Source organism: Magnolia sinica, chromosome 2, assembly GCF_029962835.1.
Source record: "Magnolia sinica isolate HGM2019 chromosome 2, MsV1, whole genome shotgun sequence".
Classification (NCBI taxonomy): Eukaryota; Viridiplantae; Streptophyta; class Magnoliopsida; order Magnoliales; family Magnoliaceae; genus Magnolia; species Magnolia sinica.
The window spans coordinates 13,806,484-13,827,279 of record NC_080574.1 but is presented as its reverse complement, the minus strand read 5'-3'; the positions used below and the strand labels follow the sequence as shown (position 1 = coordinate 13,827,279).

The 20,796-nt window shown below is 38.8% G+C and overlaps 1 long non-coding RNA gene and 1 pseudogene across 1 annotated transcript; both read right to left on the bottom strand.

Annotated features, from left to right (window-relative positions):
* The window catches only part of LOC131223940 (uncharacterized), a 49,726-nt pseudogene that overhangs the window by 1,610 nt on the left and 27,320 nt on the right, over nt 1-20,796 (bottom strand).
* Nucleotides 14,042-20,681, bottom strand: LOC131235752 (uncharacterized). The gene is made up of 3 exons (XR_009166278.1): nt 20,597-20,681; nt 20,237-20,405; nt 14,042-14,387 (listed from the first exon to the last, which is right to left on the bottom strand). It is a non-coding gene; the product is annotated as an uncharacterized LOC131235752 (long non-coding RNA).

Below are 20,796 nucleotides of genomic sequence, written 5' to 3'. Positions count from 1 at the left end.
ATATCTGCCAAAATTTACACCCATCCCTGGGGACAAAAAAACATGGACTGAAACTGAGAACCAACAAAAGAACATAGACAAACTCTCTCCAAACTCTTGTTTCTTCTTTCATTGTATATCTTTCTTCGAAAAGAAAAGAGAAAATTAAGAAAAAAAAAACATTTGAATTTATGTGCCCAAAAGTTCGTTAAAGATAATAATGCATGCATAGAAACCGGAAAATAATAATAATAAATAAATAAATCATGTCTTCATCTTCTTCCTAGGAGCCATTGATTGTAAAGAAAGTTTAGTTTTTTAGAATAGGAGCAGCTAGTGTTTAAACAACTTGCCACAGCTTGTCAAGCCTTTTAATTTTTAATTTTTTTCATGAATCCCAAAAAGGGAGATTAACAGGTCTTTGGGCGCGGATTTGGTGAGTCTAGGTTGGCAAGCTTTAAGGATGGCCTACGATGAACGGATTATAATGACCATCACTAAGTGCAAACGGATTCAGAACATTAAAATACGACTTTCCACGGCTCACATTCAACACTAAAGCAATATTATTAAGGAAAATAGCTTATTTATGAGAGTATGGACGGTTCAAATTATTCGATCATTCGATCCTCAGTCAGGAACACATGCAAAACGAATCAAAGTACCTTAATTTCTCCCAAGGTGGCTAATTCTACCTGCCATTCTTTACTCACCCACTAACACACATGTGCTCCACCCAAACCATGCAACATGTGTGCTCTAGCCTTCTAGATGCTTTAGATAAAAAATCCGGCAAGGACAACCTTCGACTGGACCACAAGTAAACTGAATTTCGGCAGTTGGAGAATTTTCTTTAACTGTACATTATTTGGCTGTATGTATGGCCTACCTAATGAATGTACCAGCCCAACTTGACTAACCGGATCGAGACATTTCACTCAAAGCAAGCAAAAAGGTGATAGTTAGTACCTGCAGCTACTCCATACATAGTTCAACCCAGTAACGTTTGCATGAATAGCCTTTTGCACCTCGGCCGCATTCATATAAGAGTGGACATAGTCTCCCGAGCAGGGATCAAAGTTCGTAATCTGGTTTGATAAGATCCAGCATGCATGATCAGACCGCAATGCCCCATGTGAACGTTAAAAATGACCCAAAAGTATTCCGAGCAGGGATCTTACCGAACCAGTTGAGCCAAACGAACCAGTTGAGCCAGTAGTTTGGTTGTAATCGATATCTTTGCAGAGCGGAGCGTATATGTTGTATGGATCAATAATTCCTTTTTGAACGTCGGCTTCTTGCAGGGCCTTCTCGCATTCTATGGTGTAGTTATTGAAGTCACAATTCGCATGGATCTGTGCAATGGCTTCATCTGAGTTCAAGGCATGAGTCCAATAATATTCATAGGTCCCCATTTCATTGGTGTCGTGGTCGATCCATGCATTGCCAACCTACAAGACATCCATCGTCCATCAATACAGTTATTAAGATTTTTTTTTTTCTTGATCTTTTACTTTTGCTTGTTGTGAGAAAAACATCTGAGATTCCGGGTGCGTTTGGCTGCACAAAATATAATGACATTTCTTCATACTTTGCACCATATTAGACTGATTAATTATGAAATATTACGATATTTAAGTATCATAACATGATATTTGGTGCAACCAAACGACCTATTAGTATTGAAAACGATAATAATGTATTCTATAGAAGAAATGCCATCAGTGATCACTTCCTCACCGACTAATTGTCCACATTTGAGCTACACAAGCGACCCACCTGACTCTGGGCCACAGGAGATACATGGTGGAGCCTATCCCATGAATGGGAGCAAGCAGAAATAGAAGACTTTTTTTTTTTGGAAAAAGGTGTTTTTCATTAAACAGCAAATTTACAGCCATTCGTGCGGGTCCCTACAAAAAGCTAGAGGACCACATCTATCCATAGAAATAGAAGACTTACAGCGATGCCTTTGAGGTTGATGATAGTCTGGTTGGTGTTTTTGTTGTTGACGAGGATGGTGTGGGCCAACTGTGGCACGTAATGGCCCGCGTAGCTTTCTCCAGTGATGAAGAAATCGCGTGTTTTGTATTGAGGAAATCTCTCTAACCAGTTTACAAGAAATGTATAGGCATCGTCGGCTGTTCTCTTGTCTCCGACTATATCGTAATCTGAGGTTGTATTTGAATATGAGAAACCTACGCCAGCCGGCGATTCCAAGAAGATCACGTTTGCCACTGCCATCAATTATTGAGGTGTCAATTAAAAGATCTTCGTCAATGATTCAGTGTAATTAATTAATTATTGGTTAGTTTTTAAAGTTTTATGAAGTATAGATTCACTCACCATTATTCCATGCATAGTCATTTTTAAAGAGAGTCTTCCCATCGGAGTTAACTCTGAAGGGGCCTTGTTCCATCATGGCTCCAATTAGGGAGGAGCATCCAGGACCTGCATATCCCAACTTCATCATGGTCACCCAAGGATCATAAGAGATAACTTATATATAAATATGACAATGATAATCAGATGCTGCCATGTATCCATCGATGATGATGTTCATGGCCTTGCTGACATTGATGGCGAAAAACTCCATGGTTAGAGTGCGAGTGGTGCCATTAAGGCTCAACCTAGAAGCCCACCTGTTGGCTAATGACATGAGGTTGCTGAAGAAACCGATAGATACCTGGCCCAACTCACTTATTTGACCCGGCGGCCTCAGTTCATGGTTAGCAGGCTAGGTTGGGCATGGGCCTGGATGGTTAGCTACTCGGTGGAGCAGGGACCTGATCTAAGCCATGCATTGGGCCTCGACAAGTAATGCCTTTACCTCGCCCAATTCAACGTGAGTCATTGCCATCCGCCCGCGAAACTTTTGCGTCATTAATAAATATGTGCATGCTTTTAGGCTTCTTTTTTTTTTTTTTTTTTCATATCAGTGTCTTTCTTTTAAAAAATGCAGTAAAAAATAAATAAATTGCCTAGTTGACTTTTTTAAGTGTAAAGGGGCATATTGTGGATTTAATTTCAGTGGGGTCTATTGACACCGTTGATGAGATCTTGACCATCCATCCATTTTTCCTGCTCATTTTAAGACGTGAGAAACAAAATAAATTACAATTGAAGCTCAAGTTGACCACACCACAGAAGCAGTGAGAACCGAGTGCCTACTGTTGAACACTTCGTCAGGGCCATTGAAGTTTTGGATCAAGCTGATATTTGTGTTTTCTTTTCGTCTTGGTTTATGTGACATAATCAATAGGTTTGGTGGCAAATAAACATCACGATGGCCCGAAGAAATGTTGAATGGTGGCCATTTGATAAGCATTGTTCCCTGTGGTGTGGTAAACCAGAGATCTAGATCAGCCTCATTTTCAGGATCATCCCCAAACATGAGCTGGTAAAATGGGTGGACGGGGTGGATTTCTTACAAACATCTCCGTGGCGTCATTCAAATGTCGCATCAGGCCTGTGATTGCCAAGAGGTGTTGTTAGGGCTTATTGGGGTCCCAAGCTTGGTGGGGCCACCATAGTGTTTATGAAAATCCACACCATCCATCCGTTTTGACAAATTATTCTAGACCATCACCCCAAAAATTAGGCATATCCAATACTCACGTGGATCACGTGACAAAAAACAGTTGAGATTATAGGCCCACCCACTGTTGAAACATTCATGGCCCATAAAAGCTTTGAATCTAGCTAATTTTTTTTGTTCTTTTAGTTCGTCCCACTGGAAATCACCTTAAAAAAGTTGGGCTGCTTTATAAATGGTTTGGATTGCCTATAAGCATAGTGATTTAAGTTAGAAGGGTTTAACGGTAGGCAGCTCCTTTCCACTCTTTCCAGCCGTGTGGGACACTTTCTGATGAGTCTGAATTTTTGTCTCATGCCCTAACAAGAGCTTTCAAGACAGATTAACTGGGTGGATTTTTACAAACATCACAGTAGGCCCCACCTACAATGGGGTCCGCACTATTGGGGCCATTCAAGCGTCAGGTCAGGCATGAGATTGTGGGAGAGTTGTCAGTGTGTCCTGATCCTGGACCTAGGTCTGGCCCACCATGGTGTTTGTAGAAAATTCACGCCGTCTCTTCATTTTGTCAAATTACACAAAAAATGTGGCATACTTAATGCTCGCTTAGGCCACAACAGGGGTGGGATCAGGTTTATGTTTTGTAGGCGTACTGTTGAAAATTCATGTGATGCCGCAGAAGCTTTGGATCAGGTTTATGTTTTTGTTTCTACCATTGAAACATACATGGGACTACACAATTTTTAAATCAGGCTAATTTTTATTTTTTTCAGTTCATCCTAGTATGAATGATCTTGTGACCGGTATGGATAGTATATAAACATTAGGGTAGACCTAGAGAGGTTTCAACGGTAGGAATTTACCTGCACACTTTTTTTTTTTTTTCTAACACACGGACTACTTTAGTTTTGGATTGAGATCATTTTTTAGCACATTGTCTAAAATGATCTCGTAAAACTGATGCACGTAGTGGATTTTCCATAAATATCACGGCGAAAACCTTTGGTAGGAACTTTATGCTGTGGGATGCTAGGTGAGGTCCACTGTATAGTTTATGATAAATCCACTCTTTCCATCCGTTTTTTCCAGATAATTTTAAAACTTGGACTAAAAGATGATGCAAATCCAAAACTCAAGTGGGCCACAAAATAGGAGATTGAACTTCTACTGTTAAAACGTGCTTGGGACCACAAAATTTTTGAATCATGCTAATTTTTAGTTTTTTAGTTCATCCTAGTAGGAATGATCTTATGAATGGTATGGATGGTATATAAACATCGAGTTGACCTAGGGAGGTTTCAACAGTAGAAATTTACCTACACACTTTTTTTTTTCAAACATACAGACTCCTTTAATTTTGGATTGAGATCAGTTTTTGGCCCATTGCCTAAAATGATCTTGCTAAACTGATGGACGTGGTGGATTTCCCATAAATATCACGGTGGCTTTCGGGTAAATATTATGGTGGGAAGCTAGGTCGGGTCCACCATATTGTTTTTGAGAAATCCACCCCTTCCATCCGTTTTTCCAGCTAATTTTACAAAATGGTTCAAAAAATGATGCAAATCCAAAACTCATGTGGACCACAAAACAGGAGATTGAATTTCTACCTTTGAAATATAAGTGTGACCACAAAATTTTTGAATCAAGCTAATTTTTACTTTTTCAGATCCAGATCTCAGTGGGACAGACCACAAGAAAGAGTGTTAACTGAACGCCCACTATCACAAACTTTCTAAGGCCATTTATTTGCCATCCTACCTGTTGATTAGGTCACTTGGACCTGGATGAAGGGAAAACGCAAATATCAGCTTGATTCAAAACATTTATGGCCCCATGAAACTTTTCAACGGTAGGCATTCAATCCCCATTTTCCAATAGTGTGGTCCACTTGATCTTCGTATGTACGATATTTTTGTGCTCATGCCCTCAAACCAGTTGGCAAAATGGATGGACGGTGTAGATAAAATATACATCATGGTGGGGTTCACAAAGCATCATCCGTTGGTACTCAGAGTGGGCAAAGTTAGAATGCAGTGATGTCGTTAAATAGGGTCATTCTTGCCATTTAAAAATAAAAATATGCTGCCTTATACATATCGAAAAGAGAGCCAAATGACTACGTAAAATTAGAGGCAATGACATGAAAATGAGTCCGGATCCTCTGCCTCCGGGAGGCAGAGAGTCTCTGCCTCCCGCAATCTCATTGGTCCACCTCACCGCTCCTGCCACGTAGGACTAGCCCATCTGTTTCCGTTTCATATTTTATTTTATTTTAAAAAAAAAAGAAAAAACGAAAATCTCTCTGCCGTCTTCCCTAGCGGCAATGGCACCACTAACGGCACTTTCCATTTCCGGTTCCGAAGATTTTTCAGAGATTTCTTCTTCTCTCATTTCTAATTTCAAATTCTTTCCTTTTACAGATGGATCTCATCAAAGTGGAAGAAAAAGAGGGGTTTTTCCTTTTGACGATCGGAGGCCCTCTTTCCCCAATCTCTCACAATCTCTTCGATCGGAGTTGCGCCCAACGAAATAGTCGATTTCTACTATTTCGTCTATTCATCCATCGAAGATCCACCCCACTTCACAGGTATTTTAATTTTTAATTTTTTTTTTTTACAGATTTTTTTTTATTTATATTTGATTGTTTTAATCCCTTTTTTTAGGACCATTTGGTTTAAAAATTTATCCCTTATCCATCTTTGTGGCTGGAGCATCTAATGAATTGACAGCCTGATTTTTCCCAACCAGGTCATCTTTGTGGCTGGAGCATCAGGTGCACTTCCCTGATGTCTCCCATGGTGCAAAACAGCAGAATGTCTTAGTAGCCCATCTAATGAATTGACAGCCTGATTTTTCCCAACCAGGTCATCTTTGTGGCTGGAGCATCAGGTGCACTTCCCAGATGTCTCCCATGGTGCAAAACAGCAGAATGTCTTAGTAGATTCTGAAAACTGACTGTTCCCGGTCATGGCCTACTTCCAGCTTCGAAGGCATGAGCTTAATAATCTTCCCAGACACTTCCATGGAGAATCGTATGGAACATAACTGCCACATGTCTTGAGCTTTGTTTTCCTCTAAACAAAGGTGACATCTCTTTATTTATGTTATGCTTCGGTGCAATGGGATTTGCTTATTAGAAGTAGTTCTGGAACTATCAAATTAAGCATTTTTTTATTTTTATTTTTCTCCTGTTTTCTTTTGAATGCCTAAGCTTGTACTCCTTGCTTTCATATAGGTCTTAGCAAATGAAGTAAACATCGGGTATGAGGATATGGGCAATCAGCAGGCAAGTGATCTCTCTTGCTCCCTACTGAATTTTGATGTCTCCATCCAGGGCAGTATATGATATATCATTACTTACAATCTACAGGTTCTGAAGTTTAATGGGACTCGGATCAGAAATATATGGCACCTAGCACATCTTGTTGACTGTAAGCACTCTGCTGACCGTTATTTGTCCTGGAACTATATGGTCCTGGGCCTCAGCGATTGTACTGTTTGCTCTGGCTCACAATTGTGAATGTGGGGCCCATGGTTTGGTGATCAGATTCCAGACCATTGATCTGATGGGCCAAAGCATGGATGAGGGATCCAAAAGGTTTTCCAGATTTGAAGATCCTGCTCTTAGATCTTTGGCCCCATTGAATGTGGACCATTGCCATAATTCTTTTCCCAACCATCTCTGTGGGCCCACTGCTTGAAAGTTTAGGACCAAATGGAGCCTAAGTCCCTTTTCAAACATATTAGATTCATTTGGTCGTCACAAGCCAAATGGAGCCTAAACCCCTTTTTAACTCTGCCAATGCAATTCCTTGCATTGCCGGTTCCAAGCCCGGGTAAAGGAGGAGGGAGAATGGGCATCAAGATGAGTTGTGTACCATTCATTCATTTGTATGATTGAAGCAGGTATTTTGAAGAAATTGTTTTGATTGATTCAGTTCTGTTTTTCATTGCAGTTTGTGGTGTGTTTGCCATACATTCCATTCATAAGTTCACCCATATCCAGAAAATCAGACCATTCCAAAACACAGGCAGTTCACACGACACCCAATGATTGGGATGGGAAGCTCGCCATGCTAGAAATGCAATTGGACGAGATGCAGCTTCAATTCAAAGAAACTGAAAAGATGATAGTGAAGGAACAAGAGGCTATGAAGGAAGCAACAAACCTAATTCCTGTCATACATGAGGTCTCAGTCATTGAAAGTGTGCTGTTGGATAAACTCATGACCTTTGAAAATGACATACTGAAGGCGGGATTGCCATCTCAAGGAGTTTTGTGATGATTAACATAACATTTCAAATTAGTTTGCCTAAATTCCATGGGTGAACATGCATTTGCATTTCTAGCTACTTGCGATATTTATGTTACTCACCATTAATTTATCGTAGGCCATGCTGAGCTCACTGGAAAAGAAGTTAGATGAAAGTGAAAGAAAGTGTGAAGAAACACAGAGGCTTAGTGAAGAAAGGCTTTGTATGGGGTACTATTAATTATTTGTATGGGGCCCCAATGAAAAGGATCCTGTTGTTATTTGATAGATGTTGGCATGTCCACAGTTGGTTTCCATTGCACTATATACTCATTTGGTATCAATGTGTAGTATCTGAATATTTTACGAAATGTTGTCCAACTACAGATCATGTGCAAGATTCCCTTACAATGGGATTGTGGGTGTGTGAAATGTCTATAGAAATTGGATATCCTTGAACTCAAAATCAATCTGTAATCATGACCTTAAGTCCTCTAATGTCATAAGGATTAATCAGGTTTAGTGCAACCTCAAGGAGTAATCAGCTACGGATCTAATCTGTAGCTAAATATATATTGCTACGGATTTTATCCGTAGCTTTTTCCTCTTTCTGGTACTGTATATTTTGAATTTTCTTCACATATTTATTTTATCAAATTTCAACTAAAGAAGCCTCATCTCCAAGATTACTCCGGTTAACACCTGAATGATTAGATTTTCTTTTCAATTTAATTGGCAACCCCTTCACTTTATCTAATAAACCCCGTCACTTTATCCAGTAATCCAGTCACTATCTAGCATTGTTGTGTTTATTTCACCCATATCCAAATAATAACTAGCTAGCATGCAAATACATGTCCGGCAACCCATCACTTTTTTCAACAATCTTATGATAAGGACTTAGATAGCATGTTTGGCTTTATTGAGGCATATGTGGTCTGTCCAAAGACTATCAATAAGCCCTTTCTACCCTATCGAGACAAGAATCATACTCTCATCTTTCCAACCGAGGAATTTGTTGGAGTGTACTTTGTCTATTGAACCCCGTCACTTTGTCCGACAACCCATCACTTTTTTCAACAATCTAATGGTTGGGTTGGATTGCAACATCGTCACTGTTTCTAGTGAACCCCGTCACTTTGCACTGCAACTTCGTCACTTTATCTATTGAACCCCGTCACTTTGCACTGCAACTTCGTCATTTGGTCTATTGAACCCCGTCACTTTGCACTGCAACTTCGTCACTTTGTCTATTGAACTCCGTCACTTTGCACTGCAACTTCGTTACTTTGTCTATTGAACTAATGGTTGGGTTGGATTGCAACATCGTCACTGTTTCTAGTGAACCCCGTCACTTTGCACTACAACCCCGTTACTTTGTCTATTGAACCCCGTTACTTTGCACTACAATTTTGTCACTTTGTCTATTGAACCCCATCACTTTGTTCGGCAACCCGTCACTTTTTTCAACAATCTAATGGTTGGGTTGGATTGCAACATCGTCACTATTTCTAGTGAACCCCGTCACTTTGTATATGTGAACCCCGTCATTTTGCACTACAACCCCGTCACTTTGTCTATTGAACCCCGTCAACTTCGTCACTTTGTCTATTGAACCCCGTCACTTTGCACTGCAATTTCGTCACTTTGTCTATTGAACCCCATCACTTTGTTCGGCAACCTGTCACCTTTTTCAACAATCTAATGGTTGGGTTGGATTGCAACATCGTCACTATTTCTAGTGAACCCCGTCACTTTGTATAAGTGAACCCCGTCACTTTGCACTACAACCCCGTCACTTTGTCTATTGAACCCCGTCATTTTCCACTGCAACTTCGTCACTTTGTCTATTGAACCCCGTCATTTTCCACTGCAACTTCGTCACTTTGTCTATTGAACCCCGTCACTTTGCACTGAAACTTCGTCACTTTGTTTATTGAACCCCATCACTTTGTTCGGCAACCCGTCACTTTTTTCAACAATCTAATGGTTGGGTTGGATTGCAACATCGTCACTTTTTCTAGTGAACCCCGTCACTTTGTATAAGTGAACCCCGTCACTTTGCACTGCAACTTCGTTACTTTGTCTATTGAACTCCGTCACTTTGCACTGCAACTTCGTTACTTTGTCTATTGAACTCCGTCACTTTGCACTGCAATTTTGTCACTTCGTCTATTAAACCCCATCACTTTGTTCAGCAATCCATCACTTTTTTCAACAATCTAATGGTTGGGTTGGATTGCAACATCGTCACTATTTCTAGTGAACCCCGTCACTTTGCACTACAACCCCGTTACTTTGTCTATTGAACCCCGTTACTTTGCACTACAATTTTGTCACTTTGTCTATTGAACCCCATCACTTTGTTCGGCAACCCGTCACTTTTTTCAACAATCTAATAGTTGGGTTGGATTGCAACATCGTCACTATTTCTAGTGAACCCCGTCACTTTGTATATGTGAACCCCGTCATTTTGCACTACAACCCCGTCACTTTGTCTATTGAACCCCGTCAACTTCGTCACTTTGTCTATTGAACCCCGTCACTTTGCACTGCAATTTCGTCACTTTGTCTATTGAACCCCATCACTTTGTTCAGCAACCCGTCACTTTTTTCAACAATCTAATGGTTGGGTTGGATTGCAACATCGTCACTATTTCTAGTGAACCCCGTCACTTTGTATAAGTGAACCCCGTCACTTTGCACTACAACCCCGTCACTTTGTCTATTGAACCCCGTCATTTTCCACTGCAACTTCGTCACTTTGTCTATTGAACCCCGTCACTTTGCACTGAAACTTCGTCACTTTGTTTATTGAACCCCATCACTTTGTTCGGCAACCCGTCACTTTTTTCAACAAATTAATGGTTGGGTTGGATTGCAACATCGTCACTGTTTCTAGTGAACCCCGTCACTTTGTATAAGTGAACCCCGTCACTTTGCACTGCAACTTCGTTACTTTGTCTATTGAACTCCGTCACTTTGCACTGCAACTTCGTTACTTTGTCTATTGAACTCCGTCACTTTGCACTGCAATTTTGTCACTTCGTCTATTAAACCCCATCACTTTGTTCGGCAATCCATCACTTTTTTCAACAATCTAATGGTTGGGTTGGATTGCAACATCGTCACTATTTCTAGTGAACCCCGTCACTTTGCACTACAACCCCGTTACTTTGTCTATTGAACCCCGTTACTTTGCACTACAATTTTGTCACTTTGTCTATTGAACCCCATCACTTTGTTCGGCAACCCGTCACTTTTTTCAACAATCTAATAGTTGGGTTGGATTGCAACATCGTCACTATTTCTAGTGAACCCCGTCACTTTGTATATGTGAACCCCGTCATTTTGCACTACAACCCCGTCACTTTGTCTATTGAACCCCGTCAACTTCGTCACTTTGTCTATTGAACCCCGTCACTTTGCACTGCAATTTCGTCACTTTGTCTATTGAACCCCATCACTTTGTTCGGCAACCCGTCACTTTTTTCAACAATCTAATGGTTGGGTTGGATTGCAACATCGTCACTATTTCTAGTGAACCCCGTCACTTTGTATAAGTGAACCCCGTCACTTTGCACTACAACCCCGTCACTTTGTCTATTGAACCCCGTCATTTTCCACTGCAACTTCGTCACTTTGTCTATGAACCCCGTCACTTTGCACTGAAACTTCGTCACTTTGTTTATTGAACCCCATCACTTTGTTCGGCAACCCGTCACTTTTTTCAACAAATTAATGGTTGGGTTGGATTGCAACATCGTCACTGTTTCTAGTGAACCCCGTCACTTTGTATAAGTGAACCCCGTCACTTTGCACTGCAACTTCGTTACTTTGTCTATTGAACTCCGTCACTTTGCACTGCAACTTCGTTACTTTGTCTATTGAACTCCGTCACTTTGCACTGCAATTTTGTCACTTCGTCTATTAAACCCCATCACTTTGTTCGGCAATCCATCACTTTTTTCAACAATCTAATGGTTGGGTTGGATTGCAACATCGTCACTATTTCTAGTGAACCCCGTCACTTTGCACTACAACCCCATCACTTTGTCTATTGAACCCCGTCACTTTATACTGCAACTTCGTCACTTTGTCTATTGAACCCCGTCACTTTGTCTGGCAACCCGTCACTTTTTTCAACAATCTAATGGTTGAGTTGGATTGTAACATCGTCACTATTTCTAGTGAACCCCGTCACTTTGTATAAGTGAACCATGTCACTTTGCACTACAACCCCGTCACTTTGTCTATTGAACCCCGTCACTTTGCACTGCAACTTTGTCACTTTGTCTATTGAACCCCGTCACTTTGCAATGCAATTTCGTCACTTTATCTATTGAACCCCGTCACTTTGTCCGACAACCCGTCACTTTTTTCAACAATCTAATGGTTGAGTTGGATTGCAACATCGTCACTATTTCTAGTGAACCCCGTCACTTTGTATAAGTGAACCCCGTCACTTTGCACTACAACCCCGTCACTTTGTCTATTGAACCCCGTCACTTTGCACTGCAACTTCGTCACTTTGTCTATTGAACCCCGTCACTTTGAACTGCAATTTTGTCACTTTGTCTATTGAACCCCATCACTTTGTTCGGCAATCCGTCACTTTTTTCAACAATCTAATGGTTGGGTTGGATTGCAACATCGTCACTGTTTCTAGTGAACCCCGTCACTTTGCACTGCAACTTCGTCATTTGGTTTATTGAACCTTGTCACTTTGCACTGCAACTTTGTCACTTTGTCTATTGAACCCCGTTACTTTGTTCGGCAACCTGTCACTTTTTTCAACAAATTAATGGTTGGGTTGGATTGCAACATCGTCACTGTTTCTAGTGAACCCCGTCACTTTGTATAATTGAATCCCGTCACTTTGCACTACAACCCCGTTACTTTGTCTATTGAACCCCATCACTTTGCACTGCAATTTCGTCACTTTGTTTGGCAACCCGTCACTTTTTTTAACAATCTAATGGTTGGGTTGGATTGCAACATCGTCACTATTTCTAGTGAACCCCGTCACTTTGCACTGCAACCCCGTCACTTTGTCTATTGAACCCCGTCACTTTGCACTGCAACCCCGTCACTTTACACTGCAACCTCGTCCTTTGCACTGCAACCTCGTCACTTTGTCTAGTGAACCCCGTCAATATAACCTCGTCAATTCATTAAGTAGAACCAGGTCACTTTGTCCGGCAACCTGTGACTTTTTTCAACAATCTATTGGGTAAAAATGAAGCAGGTCCGAAGATCCAGTGGACCACACCGAAGGAAGCTGTAGTGATAATGACACCCACCGTTGAAACCTTTCTAAGGGCTATCGTGATTTTTTTTTTTTTACCATCCAACCTATTCATAAGGTCATGTAGACATGGATGAAGTGGAAAAAAAATATGTGATATTTGATCCGAAACTTATCCAGCTCCCAAGAAGTTTGTAATGGTGGACGTTAAATCCCCACTTTGTGGTCCACTTAAGCCCTTTACCCGTCTCATTTTTTTGGTTCATACTTTAAAATGATCTAAGATAAGCGATGGACGGCGTGGATAAAACACTTACATCACCCTGCCGTCGAGTCCCCGTACCCTTCTTATGCCCTGAAGATTTCTATAAATAACGAAATGGCCTTGACATTCATATTTTATACTTTGGCAGAGTTGGAAGCTTGATACACAGGCACTCAGGAAATTTACTCAGGTCTTATGTTCAAAGTCTAAACATTTTAATGGTGAAAGTCATGTTTCTCAGTCACGATCTCAAAGATCAGATTTGTTGAGAAATCCTAACCGCGGATTGATGGAAGCTTAATTTTTGTTTCCTGATGCATCTAAACCGGGTCCCGACAGTTTAATTTGAATTAATTTTAAGCCATGTGTGCATTTTTTAATAATTTCTAAGCGCATGCATATCACCCATCACACACGGTCAGAGTATCTATTCTCTTCTATTTACAACTTTATATGTTTGCTACAATACATGCGGATGCACTGAAATTTTTGCCTAGCATCAGTTGCGTAACCAGGATAATCACTGCTATCGCTGATGTATGAATCCTGTGCACAGTTCTGCAGTTATAATATGGGCCTGAAGTATCCAAAGTTGACATTTCAAGCCTGCCTGGTAGATAACTAATTAATATTAATGTGGGTCTGACCCTACAAACCAAATTTGTTGATTTTAATACCACAGGGCTTCCTACTTTAAAGCAAGAATGAAACTTGATAGTTCAATTCATACAATTCAAATCAAAACTTGTAGACTCCAATTGAACAATTTGAATTGTCCATTAAATCCAAAACACATTTAACAGGCCACCACACAAAAAAGAAAAAAGAAAAAAACAGAAGCCTTTATCAATCCTTGATTTGGCCCTATTGCACCTGTTGCCTGATTTGGTTTTATTGTATTGATAGGATGATCCAATCCATAACTTGGATACTCTAATTGAACAATCTAAACTGTTAACAGGCTACCATGCAACAATTGCATTCATTGGACCTAAAAAAAAAAAAAAAAAAAAACTCCTGAGAAGATCATCCCCAACCACATTTGAGCAGAAAGAGCTCCATATAGCTGTTATACTCCTTGCGAATTGTTATCAACCGACAAGCCTGTCAAAAAAAAAAAAAATGAAAGAAATGAAAGAACTTAGAAACCTGCTTATGAAATGATTTATTTTGCACATGATTTTCTTCCTGCTTATGAAATGATTTATATTGCACATGATTTTCTTCCTGCTTAAAAATGATCATCAACCATAATTCAAGATACAAAATTGATGATTAAGATGATCTAATCCTAATGCACACAATCAATGAAAGCAATAGTTTTCAAACATCCACCTAGCAGGACCTACCATGGTAAAAACTAATTAATCTTAAAAATGTTCTATGCACTACAATCTAGCCTTCGTGAATGATTCACTAACAACCTTCAATATCAGCTTGGAGCCATGAACATAGATTCTCCCTCTTACAGTACCTGTAAGATAGCAATCATATGACAGGCAGCCCCAATGCTTTCACTGATAAAGGAGAATTTTGGCCTGAATTCCATCCACAACAAGACCCATCATGAATACAAGCAAAGCATATTTGCATCCCGCAACAACTATGATAATAATAAAAAATAAAATCAAAGCACATACCTTCCATTAAAAAGAGCAACATGATTGTAAGTATGTTTCATACCTTTACATGTCACATTACTGTGGTGTAATCATTTTGCCCAGCATCAGTTGTGCAACCAACTTTTTTCATTCAAAATTCATTGGCCCCTGATGATGAAAGTGGATCGTAAGTATGTTTCATAAATTTTGTATAAGAAAAAGGAAAAAAAAAAAGAAAATTTACCGAGTTGAAATCAAATATATCTCCACGGGAAAGACATTTCATAAATTTCATTAAGTAGACACCACAATCAACCCTGCTAATACCATACAAAGATAGATAAATATCATTAAATAAGAGTAAATTCATATTTTAAATGGAAAATGACTTACGAATTTGGTTGCTGGGGGCATTCTTGGTCTATAGAGACAGTAAATCCATCACATTCTATTTCACAATTTTTTAATAAATGGATCTTCAAACGTGAAACCTACATTTATAATGAAGAAGTATTAAGTACTTTCACAATCACAATTTTTTAAGTTGAATGTTCTTCCATTGAACAAAGTAATATACATACCATCGTATTGAACATCCAATTCAACAGTCCGTTCTTAAGGATATGGTTCTAACCATTGTTATGAACATCCAATTCAACAGTCCGTTCTTAAGGAAGCAGGCTAGCATGCTTTTATCCAGTAGGAATAAGATTTTCTAGTCTGTTTATGCTTGCTTTTTCATTTCCTTGATAAATCGGCATAACTCAATTCTTTCCAGATCATGTTACCATGTTTAAAACATTTCCATGCAATTTTGTTGTCTGCATTTAATATGGATAATGAGCTAACTAGTTTAGAGAATTAAGGGCAAGCATGTTACTCACACCTGCCAATTTCTTCTCCTTGAAGACTATTTATGAGCTAACAGTTACTACTATTAGATCATGTTCATACGAAGAAAAAAAACAACATTATCTCATAAAATCTATTTATGGAAGATCAAAAAATTGTATGTAGACATGCAGGGATTTGTAGATTTTATCCATTTCTCTTAGTCTGAATGAGTAATTAGTTTCTGAAATGGTTAACAGCAAGTTTTCTGTTATGAAGGAGGAGGAAATTTACACTAGAATCTTTCTGTTAGTATGCAATCTTCACATATACTACAAAGAAATATGTACGAAATTCACTCTTTTTTTTTTTCTTACTTTGGATTGTTATCCTCTCATTGCAGCTTATGACCATTCTAAAGGAAATGCAGAAGCAAATGACAGATCGAGCATCTGGAGGTTCAAGATTTAGCAAAACCAAGATTGTGATAGAACAATAAGAATTATAAGATAGAAATTTGAAGGAAGGATTTAGCATCTGGAGGTTTAAGATCGAGCAAAACTAAGACATTGTGATGATATCTTATGATGGAAAATGGATTCACTTGAAAGGGGTTGGAAGCGTACCAGTTAAAAGAGCTCAATCCACCTTTGATTGCTTTAAATTGCTAAGAACTTTATTTAAATGGATAATCTTTTGTATTTTCCAAAGTTCCATGTAAGTAACTATATATATATAGCCTTGTTTACGATCCTCCTTAAATTACATTGGAACCAAGGCATAATTCCTATTGGCCAATATATGGTCCTTACTAATTCAACTCAAATAACTGTATTAAGGTTTTCATATCAGAAAAAAGAGAATGGAAACCAAATAAGATTCAATCACACTCAATCACTAAAATTCAGGATCTTCTACACATCTGAATGCCAAAAATGCGAAACTGTGTATTGTGTACCATCCTATAAGTTGCTGGCTGGACTTGTATGTGTTGTAGATTCAGAAAATGAAGAGCCATCCATGTTTCTTGTCTGTGCTGTAGATTCAACTTCAAAGACTCCTATGCCAACTCACATTACCACTAGCACCATTGATCTTGTGGTCTTTTGGTGGGTAAGATTCTGTACCTGTCATTTCATTTACCCCTTCTTCCGGAAAACTTAATCCTCTGGTTATCAATCTTGTGAGATCCAGGGCTCAGTGTCCCCTCTGTATTGGGAATTACCTTCCTCTCCTTTAGCTTAATGAATTATCATCATCCTTCCAAAAAATTAAAAAAAAGAAGAATAAAAAAAGATTCTGTACCTGTCATTAATCTCTAACGAAAGAACTTTTTCTTTTTCTTTCTGAGAATTAGTGAAGGGTTTTTCATGGTAAGACAACTAGTACAAAATAGGGAAAGAGTTGCCATTACAGAGCAGATCATCAACATGTGCTGTGGCTGAGGTATTGGCCATGACATTACCTTTTCCTTTTCATTTGGGTAAACTAAATGTTCAGCCTATAAATGGTAAATCTTCTCAAACATAACAGATGGCGGCAAAAGGCTCCAATTGGTTGTGGGAAGACGTTTCATTTCTAGAATCACTCCTTTTCAATGGGCATTTACCCCCATCTCCAAGAAATCCCCCATTCTCATTGGCCCGGATAACATCAAAAAATTGAGCATTTATCATCATTCACCTCCAAGGACTCCATGTGCAAACAATCAAAATTCACTCCAACCATGATGAGCTTCCATATTTAAGATTTTCCTTCATTTTCTTCGGAATAAATCATGATCCTTGTTAGCAATACTCAAGTTTAAAATCCTTATTTTAATTTAATTTTATTTTTTTAAGCGTAAATTGACTAAATGTTTAAAACTCTGTATTTTTAGCAAGATAGGCATTAATAAATAAATATTTGGACAAACCAAATTAAAACTCCATATTTTAAAGAAGATGGGCAGATAGTGAAGATTTCAGAAGAAACGGATCAATTTATATGGGGAATACTTCCAAAGGAAGGATTTAACAGAGGCAAAAGATAATATTAACCCACTATTCGATTACCTTTATAATAATTGCTTATACATTAAGAAATTTTAACCGTTTTAATTGAAATATTCACCCTTAACCTAATTTTAAATATAACAAACCCATATGCATATATAGCTGGCTTTTTGTTTTTTTTTTTTTTAATTTTTTTTTTTGTTTTTTTTCCATTTTATTGAATTGGAACCATGTTAAACCCAAACTTTTCATTCTCCGTATTTCTGGGTTTTTACTTTCTTTCTTCTACCAAACTTTGACTAAAATTTTAATGATAGAGACCTATTTAAACCTGAACATTTCCCCCTACTATTCTTTTGACGTCTTGTGTTTGCTAAATATGGTCTTGAGTAACTAAGCATAGCCCATGTTAGATGGAGCCACCTCACAGAATTCGTGTATAATGAGGTCTTGTTTTATCATATAAATATTGTTAGCGCCTCTCAAAATTCCTGTCGGGGAGAAAAATCAATGTTCTAATGTTATCTGCCTATCCTACTCATTCTTCAGATTGATTTGCAAGCGATTCTATCAGTTCTTCCTCTTCCTCTGAGTCAAGGAGTCCTGCTATCCCTTCTCCAACAACTAGCATGCGATATTGGAAACAATACCTCCCAGAAGCTAGATTGGATGGTAGACGTTGTTGTTGCTATAGATCCAGTGGACCCAACAATTGCGGCGCACGGGCGGCCAATATTTGAACAGGTTCATCAAACATTAGACCACCAGCGGGTGCTCCCGACCACCACCACAGCTGAAAGAAGCAGCATCCGCCTCATAATGTGTGCAATCAATTCAGTATTGAAGACCTGCAAATGACATTTCTCTTTCTCATTTGTACACAAACTGTTCAGGCCTTTTGGCTGTTGCAGAAGGACGTACAGAAAACAAGGAAGAGGGTGTGTGTGTGTGTAAAGAATAGGAGAGTTTGAGAAAAGTTGGGGCTCGTTTGGCACCTTTTTAATTGGAATGCATTGGGATCCAATTCATGATTACAATGGAATCCATGTGAATCAGAATCCTTGGTTGAATTTGGCAGCTTGTAATTGAAATGCGCTTTAATCCCAAAAAAAAATTGTATTTAGATGTCCGTCATGAATGTGTTGGAACTCTTTAGTATATTCATAGGAACCTTAATTTGATTAGTTAAATCTGCTTTAATATCGCAAATTAGTGTATATATATGATGTTTGACAGAATGATCGTAGTAAGCCTATTGAAATATATATTTTCACCTAAAATGAGGAAATTCCGAGCCTCTAGTAGGCCGAAAACCTAGGGATCACAAACGAGTGACTTGTCAATGTTTTTTAACTGTGCATTTAAATTACCTATGTCTGGACAGTTTCGATCATTCAATTGGTGTGATTTAAGTGATGCAATTGCTGAATGAATTGTTTCGGGGTATCATTAGCATGCCAAGTGTATGGTATATTAGTAGCCTAATAACACCTTTGTTACTCGTGCAACTCTCTTACTTTTAAAAGAGGGGCAAGATAGCCATTTCACACCAATTAGCTTGAATTCACGACAAAATAAAATGATCTCAAAACACTCCAAAATATGTGTTTTCATTTACCTTTAAATCCAAGGCAGTAAAAACACCATTTTGGTGCATTTACCTCCAATTGCCTCTAATAACACCCAATTCTAGGGTGCTTAACAGGCTATGAGTATTATTCCTCTCTTTTTACTCTGAAAAACTCTCTATTTTTTTATTTTTTTTTGCAGCAGTGTGATTTTTTAATGGTCGCTTATACCAGTAAGTAAAAAGGAGCAGTAATGCAAAGGAAGAGAACTCCCAATACACAATGAAGGGCAATGCATGCCCCCTTTAGCTGATCATCAGCCAAATCATTCACCTCTTGACCAATACGGGCAAACGATATGTATAGCAGGTAGGCCAAAAGGCAGATTTCATCAAACACATTAGATACTTTCTGATGATTTGAGGAAGCTCCTTGGGCCCACATGATAACTTTCTTTAGTCACCTTCTCCAATGTGTGTAAGTAATACTTCTCCCTCAGATCCATGCATTGCCTGAATCCTGAATTCAGGTTTTGATGACCCACCATTTAGAACTTTTCACATGCACTAGTTGAAAATAAGATTTCCACAATGAGGGTAAACAAACAAGACATACTTAGAACGTACATGTGCCATAGAAATCAATCTATCATCATCAATATAAAACCATATAAAATAAAAACCAAAGAAATCTATCACCAACCACGTTACCTATCTTTATATCACATTAAACAATGCATGAGTGGAAACAAATTAAAACATAAAAAATTCGCATTCGCCATAGGAAGAATCCCGAAAATCTCCTATTAGTCTACATGCACATAGGCATTTCAAAAACACCATCCAATGTTCCCCATTTAATAGTCTGCATTAGAAAGAAAAAAAAAAGAAGAAGATATACCACAGCCATTGGAGGCAGATCATAAATAATCTGTAAAAAATTAAAAAAAATTAAAATACCTGTGAGGTGGGGTGGATCTTCGATGGATGAATAGACGAAATAGTAGAAATCGACTATCGGCTGCTCGGTGGAAAATGGGCGAAAGGAATTCTGAGAGATTGGGGAAAGAGGGCCTCCGATCGTCAAAAGGAAAAACCCCTCTTTTTCTTCCGCTTTGATGAGATCCATCTGTAAAAGGAAAGAAATTGAAATTAGAAACGAGAGAAGAAGAAATCTCTGAAAAATCTCCTGAACCGAAAATGGAAAGTGCCATTAGTGGTGCCATTGCCGTTAGGGAAGACGGCAAAGAGATTTTCGTTTTTTCTTTTTTCTTTTTTCTTTTTTTAAATATGAAACGGAAACTGATGGGCTAGTCCTACGTGGCAGGAGCGGTGAGGTGGACCAATGAGATTGCGGGAGGCAGAGACTCTCTGCCTCCCGGAGGCAGAGGATCCGGACTCCATGAAAATATTCCAAAAGTAGATATTAATTTGTACATAGTTCGAAAGTGGGTTGTCGGATGACAATAACCACTTCAACATTGGCGATGACTGTGATATTAGTTTCAATGGCCAAGTCG